The sequence below is a fragment of the Acinonyx jubatus genome, chromosome D2 (assembly GCF_027475565.1).
Source record: "Acinonyx jubatus isolate Ajub_Pintada_27869175 chromosome D2, VMU_Ajub_asm_v1.0, whole genome shotgun sequence".
Lineage (NCBI taxonomy): Eukaryota > Metazoa > Chordata > Mammalia > Carnivora > Felidae > Acinonyx > Acinonyx jubatus.
This window is the reverse complement of record NC_069393.1, coordinates 78,819,321-78,845,106: the sequence shown is the minus strand read 5'-3', so window position 1 is coordinate 78,845,106 and position 25,786 is coordinate 78,819,321. Positions and strand designations below refer to the sequence as shown.

Sequence of the window (25,786 nt, the reverse complement as noted above, 5' to 3'; positions counted from 1 at the left end):
GTTGTTCTTCAGACTTTTCCACCTTTGGTCTCGACCTCCACTGGTAACCCTGGTCTGAAGCCGTTACTTCCATGGCTGCCGGATGGTAGTTCCGTGACTCGATCATGTCTTCTGCCTCCATTTATCCGTGTGCTTTCCACGTTAACAAGCAGCTTCCCTTTCCCTTTGCATATTCCACAGGGGTCTTGGTGAAGATTCCTGGACCCGTACATCCTGTTACTGCCATCGGGCGTGTCGATGCCTGGAATCCTTCCTATTTGGCCAGCAGGCGCCTCTTCGGGCTCCCGCTCTTTCTTGCGTCTCTCAGACACGTCTTTGTCGTCGAACATTTCCCTCCTTTCTGACCCAGTCTCCTTTTCTTTCCCCTAAGTCATCCTGTACGTGATCTTTACATATCTTCCCTTGATATGCCACGGCTGGTGTATGGACTTGGGCATGAGCAGGGTTGAGGATTGCTTATTCGTTGCTGGGATACATTGGTGATTGCATCTGAACGCAGAAGTGTGCTCGCGTGTCCACGAATACGGAGGCTGCTGCCTGTGGCCTCTCTCTGGCCGGCGGAGCATCCCCAGGGTCGACCTTCGGGGCACAACTTGAGACCCAAGTCTGGCCCTTCCAGATGGGCCATGGCTAAGGTTCCCTCAATTTAGTAAATTATTTATGACTTCAGCTGCTGTGGTCATGGGTTTCTTCTTTTTTTTTTTTACTTTTTTTTCTCCCCCCCTCGTGTGCATCTGGAGGCACCGGAGCACAGAGTTCATTTTAGAAAGGAGACGTAGGAGATCATGTTTCTAATGATGACAATTAACATGGCACAGGTGTCCGCCCCTGTGGTATTAGCAGTATTCTCAAGTCAACAGTGGTCAACCCCCATCCTTCCAGAGAGGTCAGGGGAGCAGTGACCGAGGGCAGGGAGGAGGCCGGTCACTATCCCGCTCCTGTCCTGGCTCATCCTTCGTTAGAAAGGGGAGGCAGCCGACAGACGTGGATTTCTTGGTTGAGGGTGTCGATGTGTGGATCTGAAGCCAGGGAGCCTTGGAGTTGGTGGGGTGGGGAGGTATTTCTCTTTAGAAGCTTGACTGCTGTTCCCCTAAGTTAGAGTTATGTGGAAGCTTGATTTATCTGCTCCAAAAAATACGGGTTCCTTAGAGAAGTTAAGCAGAGTATAAAATGCCTTCATGGTAGTTAAATTTACACTCTGTTAAAATGACTTGTGCACTTTGCAGTAAGCTGTGATATTAAATGCATAAATATACAGCAGAGTTAACTTGTAAGAACATTTTATTTGACATGATCACTCAAACGCTCAGGTACGGTATTGGAACCATTTAGCCGCGGTTATAGGAATTTGAAAATTCTGCCTAAAACATTCAAAATCAAAGGGAAGGAATAAAGAATGTAAGTAAGTACTTCTCCACAGAGTGCTTAATGCTGGAAGTGGTTTTCATCACAGGAGAAGGGCTTGTGGTTTCTAAATCCGGCTCCTTGCTCTCATCTGAGAAAATGCCTGGTCAATAAACTTCACCATTGAAATAGTTGTCCTAATTTTGGAACTGATTCTATTCAAATTAACAGCCATTATAAATATTTTGGTCTTCTTTTGTCATGAGAATAAGCTTTCCTCTGGGAATAGGCCATCGGCTTCTTATTGGGACATTACAGGAGAATTAATAATTAATGTCATTGTTGCTGGCCGGTCCACCCTTCTGTTTGGAGCCAGGACTTGATTTCATTTTCGAGATATAATGGGCTGTTTCCAAATGGTCTTTCCCCATTGTTTCTTCAGATCTTACTGCAACCAGCCCCCTATTTTGTTGATCTCCATCTGTGGGAGGAGGGTCTGAAGGGCACTGTGTCCACAAGACTGAAGGGCTGCGCCCCACGTTTGGAAGGAGGTCCAGCAGGCACGAGTTGATCCGTTAAGAATATTCCGCAGCATTCCTTCTTCCACGCTTCCCTGGGAGGAATGCCGTGCACTGCTGGTGAAGGACAGCCGACGTCTGACTTGGTGGCCACTGTGGGAGGTGTTCGTGTCCCGACCCTCCACTGACTAGGGAGCAGGGGACCCAGCAAACCCCACTCGTAGCTTTCAGGCTCCCTGTGGAGGGTGAAGAAACACAAACCCCCGAGGGGCTGGAGCATGGGATGCTTCTCCTCCAATTTTTTGACTGGCTTAGAAGGCATATTCTGGCCAGGATCCACGCCGGGAAAATACAGCTCGAGAAAGACAGGACACTGTCATCGGTAGTGGTCAGATGAAGTTGTGACAGAGACACCTGGTTCCCCAAGGTATCTAAAGAGATGCCCGTGGGTTCTCCCTCAAGACCTAACACTGGCTCTGACTCCAGATGTGCCCCCAGTAAAAACATGCTGCCTCTGTCTCCCACCAGACAACAGTCTGGCCCGCCCGTGCCTTCGGGTCTCCTCAGCACTTTCCCCGGGTACTTGGAATTGAGTCTGGTAGAGGTTGTCAGGACCTGGCCGGGGCAGGGTTAAAATAACTGTGGAAGTGGAAAAATCTCAGGGTGGTTACAGAACATCTAGTTCTTGGGGAACATAACAGGGTTCAGCCACAAATAATTGATACAACTGATACTAAGACCTTGCCTTATTAAAGTCTTGGGCAGTACTGGGGCCCTATCGTCATGGGCCGTGGGAAATCCTTGCTAGGAGCCTCTTCGATGATTGATCTTCATACCCAAGCCCACGTGTGACCTGCGAGGAAGCTTCTTCTGGTCTTGCGCGAGTTGCGACGAGGTCAGAGCGAGTTTTCCTGTGGGCTGGGGGATGTATGGTGGCCACCCCTCCCCCAACACCACTTCCAAGGATGGCACCTGTGCCCCTGCTCAGACTCGGCCCTTTAAAGCAGGAACCCGGGAAAACGTTGACACCAACTGTTGAGGTCACAGAAGAGGCTCCAGGTGGTGGCCCCCCGCACACTGAGTGCCGTAGGGGTGACGCGAGGCTGAGACGCAGGGTGCGGAGGAATGGAAGATGGTCTTATGGTTGAGTTGGGCATGGCTGTTTCTTGGGTGAGGGCTGCAGCTGGCCTGGGTCCCCTTCCTTCCAAGGAGGCTCCCATTTGTCCCCCAGAGAGCCCTTTTTGTGGGAAATCCCAAGCACAGAACTTGCCACAGCGTGTCGCCGGACCCCCCTTTATTCTCCGATCCCTTTAGAAAATAAAAATGCCCGTCCGCGTTGGCTGCTGGGCCTTGTGAAAGGAACTAGGAACAGTCCTCTGGGCCCTTGGAGCTCAGACCTGACCCCCCCCCCCCGCAGGTGGTTCTTCCTTCCCCATCTCCACGCTTCCGCCTGTCACTCTTGCAGTCACCCGTGGGAGACGCTCTCCTTCCCCACGTGTGCCCACGACAGCACAGGTGCCTCAGTGTGCCCGCGGATGTCAGGGACCACAGATCCCACCTCTTCTCAGCTCACACAGGCTGGAAACACTGGATGTACTTTGTGCCCCACATCTCATTACGTGCGTCTCGAAAATGTGCCTTTTCTTTATGCACATAAACCTACATTCACAGCTTTACACAATCGGTGGCTTGTTTTCCCCGTACAATAGCCACATTTTGGTGGCTGCAGTGCCTGACACACTTTATTTTTATTTAACTTATAAAACCTTTGGGGTGAGTGCCTCTGTAAACATAAACGCTCTCAGGGAGCACAGCAGCCGTCGGGTTTTTTTTTGTTATTTTTTTTTTCTTTCCAAAATGGAGGCGTGACGCAGCTGGCCCCTGAGCAGTTGGGCCGACCTGTTCCTTCACTACAGGAAGTAAAAGTTTGGATGACATCACCGCAGGGTTATTTCTTGTTATTGTAATTAACGGAGCAGCAGGAAGCAGCAAGCCAGATGATTCTTGGCAGAAATGGCAACTTAAAGGGGAAAGGATGAAGGAGAGGGTCTGGGAAGGAAGAAACCTTTCTGGACGTCCTAACTCTCCTGGGAAGAAATCTGGAAATCCGTAGGCCGGTCCTGAGAAACGAGCCGCCTCTGGCCAGCGTGGATCTCAAACTCGTAACCCCTGCCGCGGCTCCCTTTCCGGTTTCCTCTCACCGGCTCAGGGCTGGGCCGACCTGGCTGGCATTTATTTGGTTTTTTGTGAGGTTCCTTGGTGCCAGATGTGTCCCTTACGTCCAGTGGGTGGGAGGGCTCGGACAGGTGAGCTCTGCCTTGGGTCCGTGCGTTTTCTCTCGCTTGAGGGGTCGGGGGAGCTGGAAGGAAGGCAGGGCCCCTTGGCACGTTCCCAGGAAAGGAGCACAGTGATGGTGACCCTGCTCAGGACTGAGCCTTCCAGACCGGGAAGAGAGGCTGATTCTCCGTCTGGGTTAAGCTGCTCGTGTTGACCGGGGTGGGATGTATACTGCGCGGGAGTGGTCTGAGAACAGACGGTCACAGGAGGACGGAAAGGACCACGCTGGGGTTTGTGTCACAGCATACGCTTGGCTGGCCACGCTTTGTCAGTATCCGAAGGGCCACGCTCACCATGGGCTTTATGGCCGCCCGATGGGTCATTGCTGACGAGACCCCACGTCGTCTGTGGCTAATATGGAAGCCCTTATCTCCTCAAGCTGTGCCTTCACGTTCCTCATGGCGGGCGCCATATCTGTGGCGAAGCCATCGTCCCCTCTGGTCTGTCCTTTGTGTGTGTGCCATCAGGGACTTTGGCTTGTGTGGCTTACAGCCTAAAACCCACCCCCCTCCCCACCCTCTACCCCCCAAACCAATGGACTGGGGTCTGAGTTCTAGAGTATTATCTCAAGAAATTGTCTGGAAAACAGGGAATGGCGCTTTAAGCTTCTTCTTCCAGCTGCTGATGTGTTCCTCTCACTCAGAATTATGACGTGTGGTACTCAGGCGTAGCAGGTCACCACCTATGAGGTTGGAGGGAAGCTTCTGGAAGTCCCTGGTTGCCCTCCTTGTTTTCTAGTTGAGAAAACTGAGGTCCAAGGTGTGGCTTATTTCCAGGGGTGGAAAAGCACCTACATCTTGAGGTATGTGGCCCTTTTCCTTAAGATCCTTAGAGAGTCGTTGGGAGGGGAAGTGTTTGAGGGAATGGTGATCTTCACATCTGGGGGAACGGTTACCTTCCTAACTCCCTTTGAGGGGGGTGGGGAGTGGAAAGGGGGACTTGAGAATAGCTGGCCAGTGTGAACTGAGGCTCATTCTCCCGTATGGTGGACCCGGCCTCAAGATCATACCCCAGACGCCGGCCCCAGCTCCTTCTTTTCTTGCCCACTGTCCCACGGTAGTGAGTCACGCAGGCTGATCCCATGATGCTTACAGGCCCCAGAATCTTCCCCAGAGATCGGCCTTTTCCTCAGTCCGGGGCCACGGCAGGGCTTCGAGACTCTACCCTTAGTCCCGCGCCCAGTGCTGAACTTGTTTTCAAAGGTAGTTGTGTCGGAAAGAAAGAGCATCATCGCGTCTCCAAAAAGCTTGGCGGAGCAGTAGATGTCACCAGAACATCGACATTAAAAACACACGTGTGGATTTTTATGTAATGCTTTTTAAGGACAAACAGCCATCGGGCCAGAATTGTCCTGAGTCTAAAAACAGCGGTAACTAGAAGTTCCTTATTTCTAGCCAGATGCCATCCTGGCTCGGCATTCCCGCCAATCCTGTGCCAAGGGCCTGTGGTTGTCGGAGCTTCTGCGTCTGTGGTGCTGAGAGGCTCTCAGACCGGTGCGGGGATGAGGGGGTGGGGAGGCTCATCCCACCTTGTCCCGAGAGGTCCTCGCTGGAAGGATTAGACTAGACTTCTGCTTGGTGGGAAAGTTTTGTCCCTCTGGCTACACAGAGATGTCGCATGTGAACCGCACCTCGGGCTCCAGTCTTGATGTTGTCTGCTGACCACTGTCCTGTGCCCTGGTGGCGAGGACCAGTGCCAGGGTCACCAGGCAGCTCTCCACCCCAGATTTTGCACACCCCCTCCCCCAAGGGACTTGTGCAATGCCTGGGGACATTTTTTGTTTATATCTGGGGTGAGGGATGCTGCTGGCGTGGCGGCCAGGGATGCTCTCAGGCAGCACAGAACAGCCCCCATGATAAAGAATCCCCTGGCCAGATGTCAGCACCCACGCTGAGGAAGCCCCTGTGGTGCTCAGCATCCTGGGGGGTTGGACAAGTATGAGGATTAGGGTCCAGGAGACGTAGGCTGAAATCCCAGCCCCTTGGGCAGGTCCCTGAACCCTCTCTGAGTCTGTTCCCAATGTAAACTGTGTGTGTGTGTGTGTGTGTGTGTGTGTGTGTGTGTGTGTGTGACAGAGAGTGAGAGAGAGAGAGAGCGCGCCTCTTGTTCTGGAGGCTGTGGTGAACATGAACTTCTCAGCCTCCAGCCCAGTGCCCAGCCTGCCTGCGGTGAGTGTCCCCTCCGTTCACCGGTATGTCACTGCGACCACACGTGGACCCACTCAGCCACGGCAGCGAGCCCAGCTACCGGCCCTTGTCCACGTATGTTCAGTCCTAACGAACCTGTGTTCTAACAGAAATTTTACCTTCTTCCAAGAAGATACGTTTTAGCCGTAATGTCGCGTATCGAGTGGATGAATCAAGGCAGCTGATTTGCCCCTAACATCGTTTGTCACGTACCAAGTCGGTTGCCAATCCCGTTAATACGTTCATTTGATGTAAGGAGCCGATTCGAAAGGGATGTGGGAGCCGTTGGAGAAATCAGATGCCTTTGAACTTCGGAGGGACCATCGCCAACACTGGGATCGAGAGGAAGAAAACTTCGCAGAACTTGACACAGTGGTCCCTGAAATTGCAACACTGGGCAGGAGTCATCAGGATGATTTATCAGACAGGGTTTCGGCATGAGCCCCGGGCCAGCGCGTCTGGAGCCGCTAGGGCTGTGTTCTTTTTCTGACACAGTGTTCTTGGGCTCTGGAGGTGGGCTGTCAGCTGCTTACCATTCTGTCGTCTATTTATTGCATCCCACAGTTTAAGTAGTGGCTTCAGTAACGATTGCCAAAACTGTAATCCGTGCTTTTGTTAATGATTTGGGGCCTTGCATGTGAGATCATTAGCCCTGAAGCCTGTATCGAGAGGAATCTACCAAATCTCTGAGACTGTTTGTTTGTTTGTTTGTTACTGGTTTGGGTTTTCGGGCCCCACGAGGCCAGGTGGGAGAGTCACCTGTCGCCCCATGTCTGCTCGTGTGTCCCTCCAGAGACTTCCAGACGGTCACTTGGGGCATCAGCGGCTCCATTGACAGCTGGGGGTGTAGGTGGTGTTGGGGGCCCGCTCTCCCCATGCACCACGAGGCGTGGAAGGCAGGCGTGGAGAGGATCCAGAAATTGGCAGCTAGTACTTCTGGCCCCCCTCACCAAGGGTCTGCACCCGGGTTCTGTTCTGGTGTTCAGTATCTGGCCACGCAAACCCTGTGCCCAAGCCCTGGGGAGGTCGTGCGTCCCGCGGACGTCCCAGCCCCCGGCCAGCCACCCTCGGAGCGCGGAGGGGAGGTGCCTGTCCTGACCGCTCCCCTTCCACCCGATGCTCTCACTTGGGCATCTGTATGCAGCCGACTGTTCTGGCTCATCCTCCCCGGTAAATATCGCCAGACTCTGCTTCCTGCTCTCTTTCTCTGCTTCTGAAGGCTGCAGCATTTGGTAGACATCTTTGCAAAGGTGTGGTGTCTGTTTGGGAAGCGCACTTGGCAGTGTGGCATAGGTGTCTGGGCATCTCAGAAGTAGATTTCTGCTGATGGCTTTGTTCTTGAAAGAAAAGTTACTGGAAAAATATTGGACCGTGAGCTCTGGTTTCGGAGATTTATCGTCTAATCTGTCGTGGGTTTTATTTTGCCATTATTTCCCCCATGGCTCTCGTGAGCCTTGCCTCTCTAAAGAGCTCTTTAAAGCCCGGCTGATGGGCCGGTCCTGGGGTTCCTTGGCCAGCAGTCCTCACCATTAGCTCTGTTTTAATTTGAGTCTCGTAAGTTTTTACTGCCGTGTTTCTGGTCTTACTTCACTTTGGGGGTGGGTCCCCCCCCCCCGGTCCCCCCCCCACCCCATTCCAAGAATCGGAATGCGAGTCTTCAGCATGTTGGATTAATTTCCTGTTCCACATCAGCTCAAGCTAACTACACAAACGACCGATTTGTTAGCGGGCTTTACCACTTCCTCTGTCGGTGGCTTTCTGCATTTATTTCCTCGTTTTCCATTCATCCCCCATCCCCCCCCCAAGCTTTGGTTGGCCCTCTAGTCTGGTGCCAAGGACTGCCTTCAGCCGGTGGGTTTATGGACCCCCCCCCACTATGGTCCCCCCCCCACCCACCTATGGGTCCCCCATCACCTAGGCTCTGTGAGCCTGCCCGCCACTGCCTTACCTGTTTACCCCTCGGCAGAGGTGAGTGCGGTCCTGTGAGCGGGCCGTTGCTGTCCCGGCCCACAGAAGCATCTAGATGCTGAGAGAATATTGCTCGAACACACACAGAACAAGGAGTGGGGGCAGGTACTCCCTGCCAACAGGGGATTTATTCTTTATAGGAATGCAGTGTCGGGGACAACGGGTAACTTTCTCCCTGGGATTTAAGCTTTTTTCTCCCCAGTATATTTTACAGTTACATATTAGAACAGTTTTAGATTTACAGGAAAATTGGGACGATAATACAAAGATTCCCATATGCCCTGCATCCAATTTTCTTTCTCATTAATATCCTGCATTTGTTGTAGTAGTCAATAAGCCGATATTGATCCATTATCAACTAAAGTCTGTAGTTTTAGAGAGGGTAACTTCTTTCTTTCTGTATTATTCAATTCCTGAAGGTGTGCGTGTGCACACTGCGGTAAAGGAAATAATCGCACACCCTTGTTTTCTTTTGTTATTTTGTAAAATAAATTTTTATTTATAAAAATAAAATTTTTATAAATTTGTTTTTATTTATAAAAATAAAATTTTTATAAATTTGTTTTTATTTATAAAAATAAAAATTTTTATTCGTTCTGGGAGGGGGGTGTGAGAGGGCGAGGGGCAGAGACAGAGAAAGAGAGGATCTGAAGCAGGGTCTGACCCGAAGTTGGCTGTTTAACCAACTGAGCCACCCAGGCGCCCCTCCACATCTTTGCTTTATATTCAGCTTCGGGGTGGCGGGGGTCAAGAGCAGGCAGTTGACAAAGGATTCTCCAGGAGAACCTCCAGTACAAAGGGGGTTTAGCCCGCGGAGTCTCCATTTCCTGATGAAATAGCAAAACAAACAGAAGTGACCATGTCCTAGCTTAGGAATTTAATCCTGGAAACTAGAACTGTCTAAACGGAAACTCTGAGCAAGTACGCGCTGGGTGAAGCTCACTGTTCAGGATGTTTTATAGATTAGACTTACCGATCCCGATCTGGGGATCTAAAACCTCCCAGAACCACGGAGCTGTCGCTGTGCGAAGTGGGCGTTGCCGGCGGCAGAAGGGCCTCGACGGTTGGGAGCTGGCGGGTGGGCGTGGGACGCAGTCAGGCTGGGGGTGCCCGACCCTGCGGCTCTTGGTCGGGAGGATGCTGCTGCCTGGTCTGCCCAGACCCTTCGTGGCCATCACTCCGTTTCATTCTGGGGGCTTGTCTCCCTGATGGGGAGCTGGGGCATCAGACAGATGAAATGAGTCGTCAGAAGAGAACGTAAGCCTCGGGCAGAGGGAGAAGGGGCCTGGTGTGTTTGCCGGAGAGGGCCCGGGGGTCTCAGAGACAGCAAAGTGGCCCACGCCCCTTGTCCTCCCCGTGTGGCTGGCCTCCAAGTTCCAAGGGAGTCGGTGGAGCCGTCGACACCTCCCAAATCCTCCAGTCCTGTATCTCCTCCTCTTCCGGGCCTGGCACCTGGGGCCGGAGAGCAGTGGCTCAGAAACCCCTCCGTGTGGCAGCTGCTGGTTGGTAATCCAGCGCAGCCTCTGGGTGCAAGAATCCCAGACCGGCCACTGGAGCTCTCAGAGCCCGACCCCCTCCTTCCAGGATTGCTGGGCGCCTCCAGCTCTGTCTGCAGACCAATTCCTGGCCTTCTGATGATGCTTGCTGCTTCCTGTGTGCTGCCTGCTCCGTGCTCCTTGGAAACACTCTTCTTTTCATCAGTCGCCAAACCTTCATTATCCACAACGCAAATGACACTTTTCTTTGCATCTTTTAGATTTTTACAGCTTACCGTTTGGAAGGAAAAGGGATACGGGTTTATAAAAAGCACAGGATAACTTTTCCTTTGGTTTACGTTACTGTCTCTGTACATACGTAGCTTGTGTTCTTTTAATGCAGGTGAAATTTCAGATTCCTGAATGTGGGGACAGCCCTTCTGTGGGGCTTATCTGAATCCAGCAGGGAGGGACTTGGTGAACATTTGTGGACAGGACCGATCTGTCCTCTGCACACCAGGAAGGTCCCTGGGGCAGGACCCCGCCTCTGCTGTGAAGCATCCCAGATCTCCCGCAGCCAGAGCAATTGCCACATGGCTGGGTTGACCTCGAGGCTGTCATTTTTTTCCTCACTTTGTTTTCTGGCTTCTTGTTGGACACACCTGTTTACTCTCAGTGTTGCATCCTGAGTCGGTGGGCAGTGAGGCCCACGAAGGATTCTGGAGGGCCTGGCTGGGCACCTGTGCCTACGCTTATGGGGCCTGTAGCTCAGTGGCTCCTTGGGGCTGACCCTGCCCTTGGTGGCTGCAGGGGTGGGGACCCGGTGACCCCAACCAGGGAAGGCAAGCTGATGCTTAGGACGTGAGGACACGTACACCGTGTTTTGGCAGCTAAAATGGGCTGGATGTTGAAGTGGTAAGAAGTTTGCGAAATGGCCCTCATACAAGGAATTACTTTCCTTTTTAAATAGACGTTCTTTTTTGGAACACTTTTAGATTCACAGGTAAGTTGAGAAAAGTACAATAGAGTTCCTGTTTACAGCACCCTCGGTTTCCCTATTACTAACATTTTCCATTAGCGTGGTACATTTGTTGCAGTTAATGGACCAGTATCCCTACGTTATTAACTTCAGTTCCCCTTTTATCCAGATCACCTAATGTCTTTTTTGTGTTGTGGGATTCCCTCCAGATAGCATGTTACAGGTAGTCACGTCTCCTTCAGGCCTTCTTGGCTTTGATGGTTTTGAGGCGTATACTTGTGTGTTTTGTGGAGGGATCCCTCTACTGTGGTTTGTCTGATGGTTTTCTCACAATTACACCAGGTTCTATTACGCGGAAGCCATTTTTGTGTGCTCTTTAAGCGAAGAATGCGTTAAAGGTAAAATCTGGCCAGCCCATAATGACTTGCCCCATTTCGGTGGTGAACGTAGGGTATGAGCTGCCCTCCCTGGGACCTTGGTGTGGACTGGCGCTCTGCTGGGTCTGGGGGCTTCCAGGAATCCGTGGCCTTGCTCGTGTTTGGTTCACTGCAGACTTTTCTGCGGGAGCTGGAAACACTGTAGAGACAAACCACTGCTTGTCGACCACAGATGCCGTCCACAGGTGCACACCGACCTCCGGGACTTGTGCAGTCTCCTTGCGTCACCCTGAGTAGCCCGTGCGGCATCACTAAGGGCTAATGTATGCTAGACCTCTCAGATTTTTAAAATCCTGGTAGTTCCGGGGTGCCTGGGTGGCTCAGTCAGTGCAGCATCCGACTCTTGATTTCAGCTCAGGTCTTGATCTCACAGTTTGTGGGATCCAGCCCTGCATCAGGCTCTGAGCTTGACAGGGCGGAGCCTGCTTGGGATTCTCTCTCCCCCTCTCTCTTTGTCCCTCCCCTGCTCACTTGCTCCCTCTCTGTCTCCAAATAAATATCCAAAAAAAAAAAAAAAAAAAAAGTAAAACTAGGATCCCAGTAGTTCCTCTTATGGATCAGGAACCGGTTGTGGAGGGCTGAGGTGACGGGTCACAGGGCTCGCCACTTAATTGGAGGAGCTAGAATCTAAGCTCCGCATGCGTGCTCTGTCCTGCCTGTTCGGTCCTTGAGTCGTGGGACAGAAGAGCTGCAGCCTGAGATTGGCTGCATCTCTGGGCCACTGTCTGGTGCATCTACAAGAAGGAAATGAACATCACTGACTTCAGATGGAGGCTGAATGAATATTAATTTGGTCTTTGGCCTTGGTAGGATTCCATTTCCCCTGGGACTGCCCCGCCCCAGCATGTGTGGGTGCCGTGGGCTCCTCCTCTAACGGGACTTGCCACTTTCTCGGGGGGCCCCCACTTGGTTCCCAGCTCAGAGACCCACAGAAACAAAACACTGGGCGAGGGGGGCCGGTGGCTCAGGGGTGTGGATTTGCCATTTCACTGGTCCCGCGTCCTTTAACTGGATCCAGCCACTCCCCTCTCCAGCCGCCCCTGCCTGAGATCTTCCAGCCCCTGGGGGCATCAGGGGGACAGCTTGGTGAGATCAGTGGCCTCCTGGCTGGATTTTGCTGGAGTTTCCTTGATAGCCGGGCATAAGTTGAATTTAACTGTTGACCCTCCCCTGCGTTGTTGGGGAACTTTTTTTAAAAGTGTTCTTACGGCCACGGAGAAGCATATAAGCCCTGCGTGCACAGCACAGTGAGTTGTCATGCCAACAGGGCCTTGTTGGGTTTTGAGCCCCAGCAGAGTCTCACAGTCGCGGGTCCACCATCTGGGTTCTGATGATGGCTTAGCCTTCCTGGGAGGGTCGGATCGCCGAGTCAAAGAACATTCCGGATCCTAGTTCATGGCAGAGAGAGTGGTTTTGCATGTGAATTTTGTTTGGGTTAGGAGGAGCCCTATCCCTCTCCCCCCCACCCCGCCCCACCCCCGACCCCCACCCCCGGCTGAATTGGTGAGCTGTCTGGCGTCCTGGGAAGCAGCCTCCTGATTGATCCACCGTTTAGAGACAGCGGGTTCACATCCCGGCAGTGGGGACAGCTGGACATATGGATATCTGGTGCTGCCCAGCATTTCCTTGCCAGCTCAGCCTGCTTCCCCGTTCTCCATGACACCGTTGTGGTTCAGATAATCATTAGAGAATAGTGTCTGCTCGTTAGGTAGTAAAACCAGCGAGGGAGGGACACTTGTGAAACTAAAACCCTAAATATGCAAAAACTCGGCCAAAAAAGAAGTAAAGAACAAAACCGGCTTTGAGCTAAGTAACCAAACCAGAAAGGTTTCATTCTTGTTCTGTCTTCCTGCGACCTTGACCACAGACCTCAGGCTGCACCCCTACTTCCTCACTCCCTGGGCAGGGAGGGGTCCAGGGTGACAAAAGCCATACTGGGAGTGGCCGCAAATGGGAAAAATCAGCCTGCTGGAGGTACCAACGCCCTTTCTGATGTTTCGAGAAGCTAACCTCTGATTTTTGTTTCAGGTTCTTCTTACGAATCCGATTCTAAAACGGATTCTGAGCATCTACCCTGGATACAAACGGGCGGAAAGGGAGGCAGACTTACACAGTGGATCGTGACACTGATGTTTTAAACATAACTGAGATTCTTGAATTTAGGTTGGGGTGATCCTCCCTCGACAGCCGGGGCTCCCACCCTTTGAAGTAGGATCGGTGACCCTCCAGTGCTTACTTTGAGCATCGGGGGACCGCCGCTCTCCCAGGCATGCCCCCAAGGTGTTGGTTTCCCCGCCAAAAGCCTGAGTTTGGGGCGTTTGGAAGAAGTGTTTGCCTATTCCACTGATGGGGACACCGGAAGGAAACTTACCCGTTTGTGCCCAGCCCAATTCAAATTAAAAAAAAAACAAACACTAACCCACCGCTGTCCAGCCGCATGGGATTAGGGTGAGGGAACCCCCGAACAGCCCACAGAGTGGTGGGGATACCCAGACTCCCAGGCAAAGGCTCCCGCTAGTACAAAGGTATCGTCCGCCCTTGAAAGCCCGACGTCGCCTGCCCCTTGTCGCTAGCACGTGGTTTTCACAGAGTCGCGCTCTGTTTGCCACACTCTACAGGCTATTTATAAATTCATTGCCCTGGATGAAAATAAAGCAATCAGCAGTGATTTTTTTTTTTTTCCCCTAACGTGTTTTAAATAACCTCATTCCTACGGGAAGGCAGAGTTGGATAATTCGAGCAGAGTTGGATAATTCAACTGCCGTGGGCTCTAAAGTTTGGGGTGCCCGAGGGCAGCACCCCTGGCTTGTACCCTACCTGTTCACTGCAGTGTTGCTGTGGCCTGGGAACCGGGGCGTGTGATTCGGCTGCAGGTGGGCATCCTGGGGAACCCGCCCTGGGCCCGTGCTGGGAAAACTTTGTCCCTGCAGACGGCTGCCTAGCCTTGAGAATTGGTGCGACCCAGCCGCAGGGGAGCTCTGTGTCTGCTCAACGCCCCTTGTTGACTTTGGAAGTTTGTCCTGCAGGAACGAATTTGCAAAACTTTCATTCCCAGCAAAGCTGTCACTGATACAAAACACAGCAATAACTCAGGTGATGTGGCTAAGCCACCACTGAGCTTGCGCCATCCGGGAGTTGATAAATCGTAGAGCTCCATTTGGTAGGAATCAGCAGTTTCACGCGGCAAATCATTGTTAACTCCTGGAGGGGAGCCAGAGGCCTAGAATTCTACCGCGGTTTTGTGTCTGCCGAGAGAGGGGCGTGGTAGGTTCAGGCCTGCGAGGGAATCGGCGGGTTTGGGCACATCGCATCCCGGCCCTCACTCGCTGCTTCCTCCCGTGGCCGAAGCCGGGCTGGGAGCAGACACGCGAAGGGCCTCGTGATGCGTGTGTGCCGCGGACACTCGCGCGTCGCGGTGGTGGATTCACAAATTCTCCGAGTTTTCTAAGTACGACGTGCCCCCCGCTGGTGCCGTCCACCACGCCGGTTCCACGTCAGAAGTGAAGATGCGCTCGGGGTGACGCGTCATTAGCTTTCCAGATCGCTTTGTAAGGAGAAGGATGATGTGATAACTTGCTCGTTGCTCTTTCTTGCTGCAACCTCCGTTTGCCCGGTGACAGCGACGGTCCGGTGGTGGCCGGGCTGGTGGGCCCGGGGCTGCTGTGGAAGGTGTTTCAAAGGATCCTCCCAGCAGGGCCCCGCCGTCTGTGCCGAACCCCAGAACCTTCACCTGAGCACAGCTGTGTTCTCTCTGCCACCCTTAAGGCCACCGGGAGGATGCAAGGCGTTCAGTGCTCCCTGCGACTAAAGCATCGCCGTCCGCAGGGACCTGGCTGTTTCGAGCCTCGCTGTGTGCCAGGAGTCAGCCTCCGGCCGCGGCGGATGACCCCGTCCCCGGTTCACAGAAGGGGAGCTTAAAGGAAAACGCTGCAGAAATTTTCAAATCCACAAAAGCAGAGAAAGTTGTGTCCTGGGCACCCTCGTCCCCACCCGCCAGCCTGGGCAGCCCACGGCTGGCCTCGTCGCGTGTGCTCCCTCCCCACATCCCACGGACGGGCATCCTGCAAGTGCATCCTGGCTGTCATTTTCATAGCACAGGTGAATGTTTCTGTTGAGAAATAGGGCAATAGTAGCGTTGCCGAAAGAAAATTCAACAAGTTGTGACTTTTACAAGGCACCTCCGTGCCCACCCCCTCCTTTCTTGTTCTGGGTGACCTTTCTGACAATCTCGACGTGAGGGGTCTAGACTCCAGGCCTCCGCTGCCCCCTCACCCGCCCCCATTGTCTTTTTCAGACCCAGTTGCAAAGTCACTCGGTTCTGTGCCCCTGGTCCGGCCCTTTGAATACACTGATGACAGGCGCATCAGGGGGCAGAGGAGGACGGGAACCAGGAGGCACTCCCTCAGTTCTGGATCCAGCTGTGTCGCCTGAGCAAGTTTTGCTTTGCTCTGGGCCTCAACTTTGTCATTTTAAATGATGCTAATCACGTACCTGTTTCCTAAGGCTGTTGGGGAGGAGAGTGAGTAGGTCCCGGCAAGGATGGTGCCCGGGATTCTTTGACTTGCCTGTCACAGTGCATGTGATCCTGCCAGTCGTTGTCGTGGCCACCAGGAGCCAATGACCTTGAGGCAGTGGGTGCAGGAACCCAGGCGTGTTGGCCTCTGCTCCCCGCCCTGCAATACCCGCTCACCCTTGCCCCTGGCTTGGGGGGCTGGACTCTCACTGCTTTGCTCTCGTGGCCCTGTTCTCTCCCATGCACCGTGTCATCTGGTGGCTGAGTCCCGCGTCCCTCCAGTAAGGACGGGGTGTGTCCTCTCCAGCAGAGCTGGAGAGAATTGCTGGTTGGTTTCAGACAGCGTGGGGAGGAGAGGGAACCCCCGCTTTCACTCCTTCCTGAAGCAGAAGCCACCCCCCGGAGGACGTGGGGACACCCCACATGCCGGCGTCCAGAGTGAGAGTTTTTTCCCCCGGACACGGTGTCTGGTGCAGAGGGGGCAGATCTATTGCAAGTCCTGGAGCGAAATGTTTTTACAGAGCTTGGCTGGCCTAGCAGACAAAAATAAGATGTTTGCTTTAGCGATGTGCTTAGTCCTGAAAACATTCCTAGACAATGCCAGGGCCTTAGTTGAAAATAGTATGCTCAGCTTGTTGGGATGGTCCCAGGAAGGATGTTTTGAGTGAAAATAAAATGATACATACCACGGCTGTTCGCCTCCGCGGGAATCCCGGGAGAGTTCAGGATTATAAGGGCCATGGGGAACCTGGATCCAACAGGGGGCTGGCTGCCGGTCCCCTCGGGCACGCCTCTGGGACAGGCCAGAAAATTCTAGAACAGAGAAAAAAAAAACATCTGCAGGTGGGAGGCCGCATGTCCTTCCCCCATCCCCTTTGACCTTGGTGCCCGCTCCTCCCTCTGGGGACAGCCCTGGACCACACTGCCAAGTCCTAGGTCAGGGGTACAGAGCACCTCTCCAGGGGGCCCCGGTTCACACCCTGGGGTCAGCCGTTTCTTGACTGTGAGGGACTTCTTTATGCATCTGAAATCTCCTTTTGGCTTGCTCCCCTCCTCTGTCATGGTTCCACCCACACAGGATACACTCAAGCCTCCTCCTGCATGACTGCCCTGCACATGATCACAGGCCAGGATCGGCTCCAGAACTTTCCCTCCCAGGGCAGAAGCATCGCCACTTCCTTCCACAGCACAGTTGCAAGTTGGTTCCTTGCTCAGAACCAGGGTTGCAGGTGAGCTGTGACGCATGCGTGCACACACGCACACACACACACACACACACACACACGCACACTGGCACACAACAGGGTGGGGAACCTCCCAACAAGTAAAGGTGACTAAGAAAATTGCATTTCCATTTAAAAGCCACTTGTGAGCCTTTCTTTTTTTAAAACAAAGGACTCAAAATCATTTCAAACGACTTCTGTTAGGCCCTTTGCCTCTCAGTCCAGGTTAAGCAAACCGCATGCTGTGACCGTGTGTTCGTAAAAACACGAGTCCCAAATAGAGCGGCCACAGAGGACTTGCTTTTCTTTGTGGATTCCCTTGGCAGTGTTTTGGTGGTGCATAAAAATAGCACACGATGCCTTAAAAATAAGTGGCTGCGTGGAGTGCTTGTATGCATCAGCTGTATGCTGTCACATGTGTTCGCGTTCTTCATGTCCTTCCGTCTTCAGAAGAAGGACTTTGGTACGTGGTTTGCAGCGGCCACCATGGCACACAGCTCTTTGATGTGCTTGAGACCTCGGTGCCTTTGGTCCTGCTAATAACCAAGGACCCGAGGCTGGGGCTGGAGAGGATGTGCAGAGGGGGCGACGGCCCTGGGTAAGCCCATTTCACCTGCAGCCAAAGTCAGACCCCTCGAAGGGTTCCCAGACCTGGCTCTCCAGCCCTCCGACTCCCGATGAGCCCAGACAGAGGCCGGCGTCTTCTCTGACCCCTGGCAGCCCCACCAGGTGGTAGGCAGGAAATCGGACAGGAAGGCCACCGGCAGGGCTCCCTCCGGCGTGGGTGCCCCTGGAATATTGCTCCCCAGGGCCACGTTATAAAGGATGTAAAACACTCTGGTGCACGGTCAGCTGGAACAGCATGTTGGCTTTAGGCTGCGGCCCTCCTCCAGGGTCCAGAATGCCTGAGAAAAATCAGGGTGGGTCAATGGTGGCGAGTCTTGGGTCCAAACTAAACTTCATCCAAATCCTGTTACTTTTTTGGAGTTACGTCTTCTGTGTTGCCCCCGCCCCCCCCCCGTTTTTTACTACAGTTATGCACCTAGCTGAAACTGAAGTTTAAATTCTCACTCCTTAGATCACACCTGCCCTTCACTCTTTATGTAGCAGTGCTGATTTTTCACCTCTGTAAACCAAAACCCACCAGAATCCTGAAACAACTTAGCATTTCTAGCTAAGCCTGGACTTCTAACATTTTTTTAAATTCCCCTTTGGATCAGCAACCGTGTAGAAAAGTTACTTAACATAGTACACGGTTTTCAGGCCAGACTCTAATGTGCAGGAACCTTCTTCTGCCCTCCTGGCGGTGAGGAAACTTGGAAGGGTCCTAGAAGACCCAGCAGGCCTGGGCCAGTGGAGTTTGGCGATGATGATGTCTGTAAGAATTCGGCTGACTTGAGCGTCTGATCTCTCCACGTGCATTGTGTGGTTTCGTGTTTGAACAAGGGGATAATTGTGATACACGCTCACGCCCTGCTGGGCCAACACATCCATCCTTGTGCTTGGTGGTTAAGAAGCAGAGGCAAAAATTGCTGGGGAAAGGGCAGCTTCACGCACGGGGATGGCTTTCTCTGCCGTTGGAAGAACTTTCTGTATCATTTCCTTGGGAGTTTCCGTGTGCCTGTATTCTTGAAAGTTGGATACCTTTGGGAAGAATGGAAATAGTAAACTCCTGGCTTCCTTCACGCCTTGTCTTAAGTAAGAAAGAAAGAGGCTCGTTCTTGCAGACATGGATAAAGCTGGGCACCCTGCTTTGCCCGCTGCCCAAGGGTTAAGTTCAGGTAGTCGTAGGCCAGAGTGTTGGCTCCCCGGCCAGGACTTCTGTAAAGCTCTGTAACTGTCCACAAGGAACAAACAGAACATTAATTCCAGAAGGCCTCCAAGTTTTACGTGATTCCGAAGAGAAAGCCTGAAACGGGCCCCCGGGTTTATGAAAAGCACCAGGCTTGCCTCCCGCCGCGGGCTGTGCTGGGGCTGGCTTCTCCTGACACTTGTACTCCAGGGCTTGTGGACAGGAAGCGGCCTGGCCAGCCAGCTCTGTGACCTGTGTCAGAGCAATAACAAAGACCAGGCCAGCCTGTCGCCTGAGGGAACGGGATGGGTTCCTCCAACAGGGATTAAAAGGTAAATTGGATCCTGGACAAATCAGGCCAACAGGCTTTGGAGGCTGAGGTTTTGTCGACAAATGAACTTGGCTCTATTTTAAGCCATGTTATGTACCAAGACTTCCTGTTTTTCCAAAGAAACCTCTTGTTTTGGTTTTTGTAACGATGGATTTATTGAAACGTTCGCTATTCAAGGGACCCACGTTGTTTTCCAACCAAAACAGCAAAACTGGAGATTTTGTGGCCCCAAGAGGCAACAGAGAGAGACACACAGCAAGAACATCATTCCCCAAAGACTGCTCATTCAGGAGTATTTTAGCCTCGGTGGCTGATCAGTGAATGAACAAAGAGCTAATTGCCAGTCAGGGTCCTAGACGGATTTCATAGCTCAGAGTTTGGCCTCTTGTTTAGAGAGCGGCGGGGGCCAGTCAGAGGACAATTGAAAGGGGTTTTTTGTTTCTCCGGGCTGAGTTAAGCCATGTGTGTGTCTCTTTCTAGGAGTATTGGTCTGGCCAATCAGGGCCGTGTAAATCCCACTCACTTCCTGCCGACCTTTCGACACTGACAGATGTTTTTTCTTGTAAGTGTTGTTAGGGCTGTCTCTACTCGCTGACCTCACCATATTTTAGGGAAGCCATTTTCCTAAGTTTTGTTTCTCAAATTCTGTTTACCCCGTCCTGAGCTCCTCTCCGAGAATAAGATCACCCCGCCTCCTGTTTCTGTCACTTCCTGTTGTCCCTCTTGGACCTGGGAGGGGGAGCGGAGCCCACCCTTGGGTACCAGGGAGCTGGGCAGAGCCACCGCTGGAAGCACGTGGATCTTGAGCTGGGGGGAAGCCGTGACTTGAAGAAAAGGTCTGATGGGGACTCACAAGCCAGGAGTGTAACAAAGGACCCAATGTGTCCCTGTGAGAGAAACTTCTAGAATCTACAGGCATCGCATGCAGATGTGTGCCATGACTGTAGCTCATCAGACACTGGGAGTTCCCCGGGTGTGACCAGGAGATGGGTCCCTCGCAGGTGACATCATGGCAGCCCGTGTGACCTGGACAAGTCACTGCCTGGGGCAGGCGGTTGGGAGTGATCATGTCAGAGGTCCTAAATCCACCAAAGTGTAGCTCACATCCCTACTCCGAGAGCGCAGATGCAGGATCTGTTCTGGAGGCAGGGAGAACGTGTTGGTATTTTAGCCTTGACCTGAAAGTAACCGCAAGCTTGGCTAGGAGACCAACCAGCAAGTGCCTGGAGGGGGAGAGAGTTTTGAGCCGCCGTCGCTGATCCCTCAGGCCCTGATCTGAGCCTCCTCTGGGCTCACTCCTCTGAGAGTGTCTGGGCTGGGGCTGTACCCCTGTCCTGGGATCACCTGGGGTGTCGGAGACTTGCCCAAAGCCACCCCAGAGCAGGTTTGACAACTGAGGTGGTGCTGGGTGTGTTGTTTGCAGTATAGACTGCACAATCGTGTATTGAATTTAGCAGAGTGGAGCGTGCTGGCCGGCTACTCCTGTGCGTGTTGGGTGACTTCATGCTCGAAAGCGTCCTCAACAGTGTCTGTCACACATGAAGCACTCTGCAAGCGTTCGCTGTTGCTAAAGTAACAAACACCCCAGCCATTCGGGTCTATGCGGGGGGGGGGGGGCTGCCCACTCTGGAAACTGGGCGTGTTTTTGTACCTGGACTTTGTTTTCCTGATGAGTTTACAAACCAGTTGGTCTTTGTTTGGCTGATCTCTTGGCTTACTTATGCGGGTAATTCCCTCTTGGGTCTGGGGAGCTCCGCCTTTTGGGCGGGGGGCGGGCCGTGTTAATTGTGGTTCGTACAGCTAAATGAGACGTAACTGCCACATTTTCGGCCTGGCTCATGTGGCCCAAAGTGGCTCCTGGGTTTCCAGATTCTTGCACTAGCAATGCCTCTGCAAAGCTGCTTGGGTGGGAAGTGACGTGGGGGCCCCTCGAGGATGAGCAGAAACCTGAGCGGGGGGGGGGAGTGACCCAGGGTGGTTGACTCACATTGTCACACCTGTGAAGGCGGCAGCAGTTTGGAGTTGGTCACTTCTCCAGTCTCAGAATGTTCCAGAAAAGCTGTGGTTCCAAGAAAACGTCAGGGCACACACGTGCGTGCGCGTGTGCGTTCGTTCATGGCAGTACCGCTGCTCTCCTTTTCTGCCCTTTGGGCTCTGGGTGGGGCTTGCTGACATCTCGGGACTGCCATCTGTCATTCCTGTTGCAGGAATGGGCTATGTTTATGCTCGGAAACTGCAGACCGCATTCATGTTACCTGCATTCTTTTATCTCTGATTAGGAGCGCTCGACTTTAATAGTAGCTGCAGTTCAAGGACCACTTCTAAGAATAGGAAAGCGAGAGGGCCTGTTAATCCAGTCAATTGCTGTGCCGAGGGTGGCCTGGAAGGCTGCATCCTTAATGTGGGGCCCGGCCCCTGACAGATCTTTTTAATGTCCCCAGACGGATGGGTGTGCGTGAGTCAGAGCGGAGACCCCAGCGTGCCTTAGTTAACTCCGTGCATGTTGAACGCACCTGGGAGTTCACTGGAAGCACCTGTGAAGTTCAAGGAGGACTTTGTGTTCTCCGGGCCCGTGGGCATTGCTGACATGTGGCCAGCACAGCCTATCCCAGAGTTCACAGAACCGGGTGTATCACGGGCCTCCTGTCAGCGTGGGCAGCTGGGGACGTAGAGCGTTTTGGTGGCTTTCTGTGAGCGTTCTCTGTCCTGTAGGTAGCGTAACCTGGTGCCAGTGTAGTTCGAGGGTATCATCGTGTTTTTGTCTCTTTTGTCGTATCAGCGACCATAGTGTGTTCGAAACAGCGAATTCTCAGATTTGGGGAGCAGAACACAGTTGAAGGGAACGGTGAGGACCTTTTTTCTCTTGGCGTCTCTCCCTGAAAACACCGGTCCCCGTCTTCGAGGAGGCGACCTCTCATGTTGCAGGAGTTTGGTGGCTGGGCTGGCAGCTCCTGGGTGTGCCTGTGTGTGCTGAGTTTTCGGGGACCACGGCCAGACTCGGGTGGGTCGGCACTGGTGTTGTGTGATAAAGCCAGGATTCTCGACACGTCACACCCTGTGGGGGCCACCCCTCCACCCCAGCCGGGACCCCTGCGAGGGTGATCTGAGCTTCCCGAAGCATCACTGGTGCGAGATCCCAGACGATGTCTTGGGGCGGCCGTCCCCAGTATCATCAGCAGGTGTGAATCAGCCTCGTAGGGCCGCTGTAAACGAGTACCACCCACCGGGTGGCCGAAAGCACAGAAATGCATTGTCACACAGTTCTGGGGGCCAGGAGTCTGAGCAGGGTGCCTACAGGGTTAGTTTCTTGTGCACACTGGGAAGGAAGGACCTCTTCCAGGCTTCTCTTCTTGGCTTGTAGATGATCATCCCCTCCCTGTGTCCTCACACATCGTCCCTCTGTCCATAGCCCAGTGTCCCAATTTCTCCTTCTCATAAGGACCCCCAGTCCTGTGGGACTAGGACCCACCCTGACGATGACGTGATTACCTCCACAAAGACCGTGTCTCCAAATAAGGTCACATTCCGAGGCACTGGGGCGTCCGACTTGAATGTAATTTGGGGAGGCTGGGGGGACACAATTCAGTCCGTGTAACAAGGCCCTCACCCTTGCTGTGACCGCGGGCAGTCTGCTGAAAAAGTGTGTGAATTCCTTTTGGGTGTTCTGATACAGACAAGCAGACCATAATACGCAGTCGAGGCTGCAAGGGTGGGCTTTCGGGAACCTGCCTTGCCGTAGAATGACATCTTGTGCCATTTGCACATGCTGTCTGGTCCGGGACATAAACATAGTGTCCAGACATCCCACCTTCTCTGAGCCTCCCTTCCTCTGTCTGTTCTTTGTCTGGAGGGGGCTCCAGGGTATACAGCATCCCCATAAATCAGTTCAGAGTAGATTTTTTTTTTGAATTTTTTTTTTAACATGTATTCATTTTTGAGAGAGAGAGGGATAGAGCGTGAGTGGGGGAGGGGCAGAGAGCGAGGGTGACACAGGCTCCGGGCTCTGAGCTGTCCGTACAGAGCCCGATGTGGGGCTTGAACTCTCGAACCAAGAGGTCATGACCTGAGCCGAAGTCAGACACTCAACTGACTTAGCCGCCCAGGTGCCCCACTTAGAGCAGAGTTTTAAATGGCCATCACCTTGTCAGGAGTTCTTGAATAAGGATTTCACGTAAAATCAGCATCTTTCGGCATCGGCACGTGGTGAGCTGTGATTATCTAAACAGGTGGTTGTATTCATGTGAACCATCCGATGTTTGCCCTGTTTGTGAAGAACACTTCGCCGTGACAAAGATTCACACTTCTGGAAAATTCCCATGGGGAGCCGCCGCCTCTCCCCTGTTCCAGCATCCTCTCCACACCAAGAGATATTTTAGCCACAGTTCAGAACATTCTGGGCTACGATAAACGTAAAAACAATATCGTTTACCCACCAAAGACTTGGAGAAACAGAACCGGGGGCCCCTGGGACTCGGGGGAAATAATTCAAGAAGACCATTTAACTCCAGGAATAATACCCCGAACCAGAAAGACAAAAGGAGCTATGGAGTGGCTCCCTTCTCGAATTCGATCGGCAAAAATGAATCTGTGTGACCTAGAAGTGTCACCCGATTCTCCTCCCCCATCTGACTGCCAGCTGGCCAGGCTCCTTCAGTTGCAGTCATGGATACAAAGCCCGCCTCCCCGCTCCCGGGTTTCCGCCACACCCCCCATCCTCCACATTAAAACTGTGCTCAGCAAAATAAATATTGCAAGCTGTTGCATTTCATTTTGTTAAGTAGCTACACGTAAGATTAAGATTTTCCTTTTTGTGGCTCGGGTTGAAAAGACCAGGTCTGGGAAGAACTTTTCAGTCGAGACTTTGTGGGGGCACCTGGGTGTCTCCGTCGGTTAAGCATCCGACTTCGGCTCAGGTCGTGATTGCGCAGTTTGTGGGTTCGAGCCCCGTGTTGGGCTCTGTGCTGACCGCTCAGAACCTGGAGCCTGCTTCGGGTTCTGTGTCTCCCTCCCTTCCCCACCCCCCTCTGAAAAATAAACTTAAAAAAGAGAGAAACTTTGTGGACTTAGGGATGTTTGATTCCATCATCTCATTTCCTTAAAACTGTCACCTGAGACAGTGCCGCGTGGGCTTACAGAGGCCTCCACGACTACAGCCTGGTGACTTCTCTTGTAGAGAAATTGTTAGGGCGAGATTTGGGTATTTGTAAAGATCCGGATGTAGAACATCCGTTGTCATAAAACAAACTTACTACTCTGTTCCCGAGGTCTGAGTTGAATTTCCTGCGTATCTGCTTTTGTGTAAGCAACGCCTCCTTTGGAATAAAGGAGGGGCCCCCCCTCCGCACCGGGGACACTCCTGTCCCATGGTGCCCTGAAGTGTTGGCTCCTGAGACGGGAGAAGCGATAAACCGAGTTGTGTCATGGGGCGTCTCTCGGGGCACCGGTCGCTTTCTCCCCTGGCCGGGCTGGGCCGTAGGTTTGAGCAGAGCTGCTCAGGATTCTATTCGGTTTGGTCCTCGACTGGCTTCTGTGACCCAGCCAGCGCCACACTTGGGAGGCTGAGCCTCCTGCTCCTTTGGGCAGGCAAGCGGGTTCAGAGTGAGCTCTTAGCTCTTCCTAGTGTTAGAGATCATCTTTCCAGACACTTTGTTTTTGGAAATGAACAAAGGGTCCCAGCCGGCCAGCATTTCACATGGCTGACTTTATCTCCAGCAGAACACCTCAAATCCCCCTCTCCCGCCGGCCTCTGACCTGGTTGGGCCATGCCTGTCAGCCTCTTTCAGTTTCTCCTCGGCCACCAGGTGGCCCGCACACCTCGCTGGGTCGTCTACCCCCAAGTGGGCGCTACGGAGGAGCCTTCTCCAAATCGATGTGTTCGGGTACGTGATGGGGTGGGCATTGTGTCAGGTGCTGAGAGAAAAGGGGAGGAGAGAGTCCCAGGACACTTCCTGGAGAAGGCTGAATTGGGGGTCAGGTGGGACAGCCAGGCCAAGAGTCAGCTGTGTTGCCCAGGGGCGTCCGTTGCCATGGCAACCCTGGCTTCGAAGCGGTGCTCAGAGAGGATGCTGGTCTTACTGAGCTGAGGAGATCCGACGAGGCATCGGTATCACCCTTGCTTTCAGCGTCAATGAACAAAACCAGCCACTCACCCTCCACCCTGAACCGGGCAGGGAAGCCAAGGCACTGCCTCAGTGTGTTGGCTGCTTACAACAACGTGCTGATCAGAGAAGCCCCGAGAATTCAGCTGTCCCTCTGCTGTGGTCACTTAAGGGGCCCAGGAAGAAGGCCCCGCCTCCAGCCCCGTGCCTGCCGCTCGGAATCTCCATTCCGGAATATGGTGGGAAACGTTCGCTTTTTTCACCTCCCTCTCCAAGTTAGTGCCTCCTGAAAAGGTTGTGTATTCCGAGGTCATCGGTGTTTCACAACGCACCATGCTGGGGGTCCAGGAGAATTGTACAATCAGTTCGGCAGGTGTACGTAGTCTTGAGCTTTGTGGTGGAAACCCTGACGCGCCTTTGCTCCGTTCCGTCTCTGCTCTCCTCTCCTTAGACGTTACGTCCCTGCCACGTTGTTTTCGTTTTCCTCACTATGGCTCATTCCTCACCGATGTGTCTTTAAACAAGAAGCAAGGGCGTAATAGAAAGTCAACCTTCAGGGTGGCCGTGCCCTTCCTGCCTCAGGGA

General features: G+C 53.1%; 1 protein-coding gene across 7 annotated transcripts in view; it reads left to right on the top strand.

Annotated features, from left to right (window-relative positions):
- The window catches only part of CTBP2 (C-terminal binding protein 2), a 159,503-nt gene that overhangs the window by 75,590 nt on the left and 58,127 nt on the right, over positions 1-25,786 (top strand). The gene's annotated exons all lie outside the window — the stretch shown is intronic.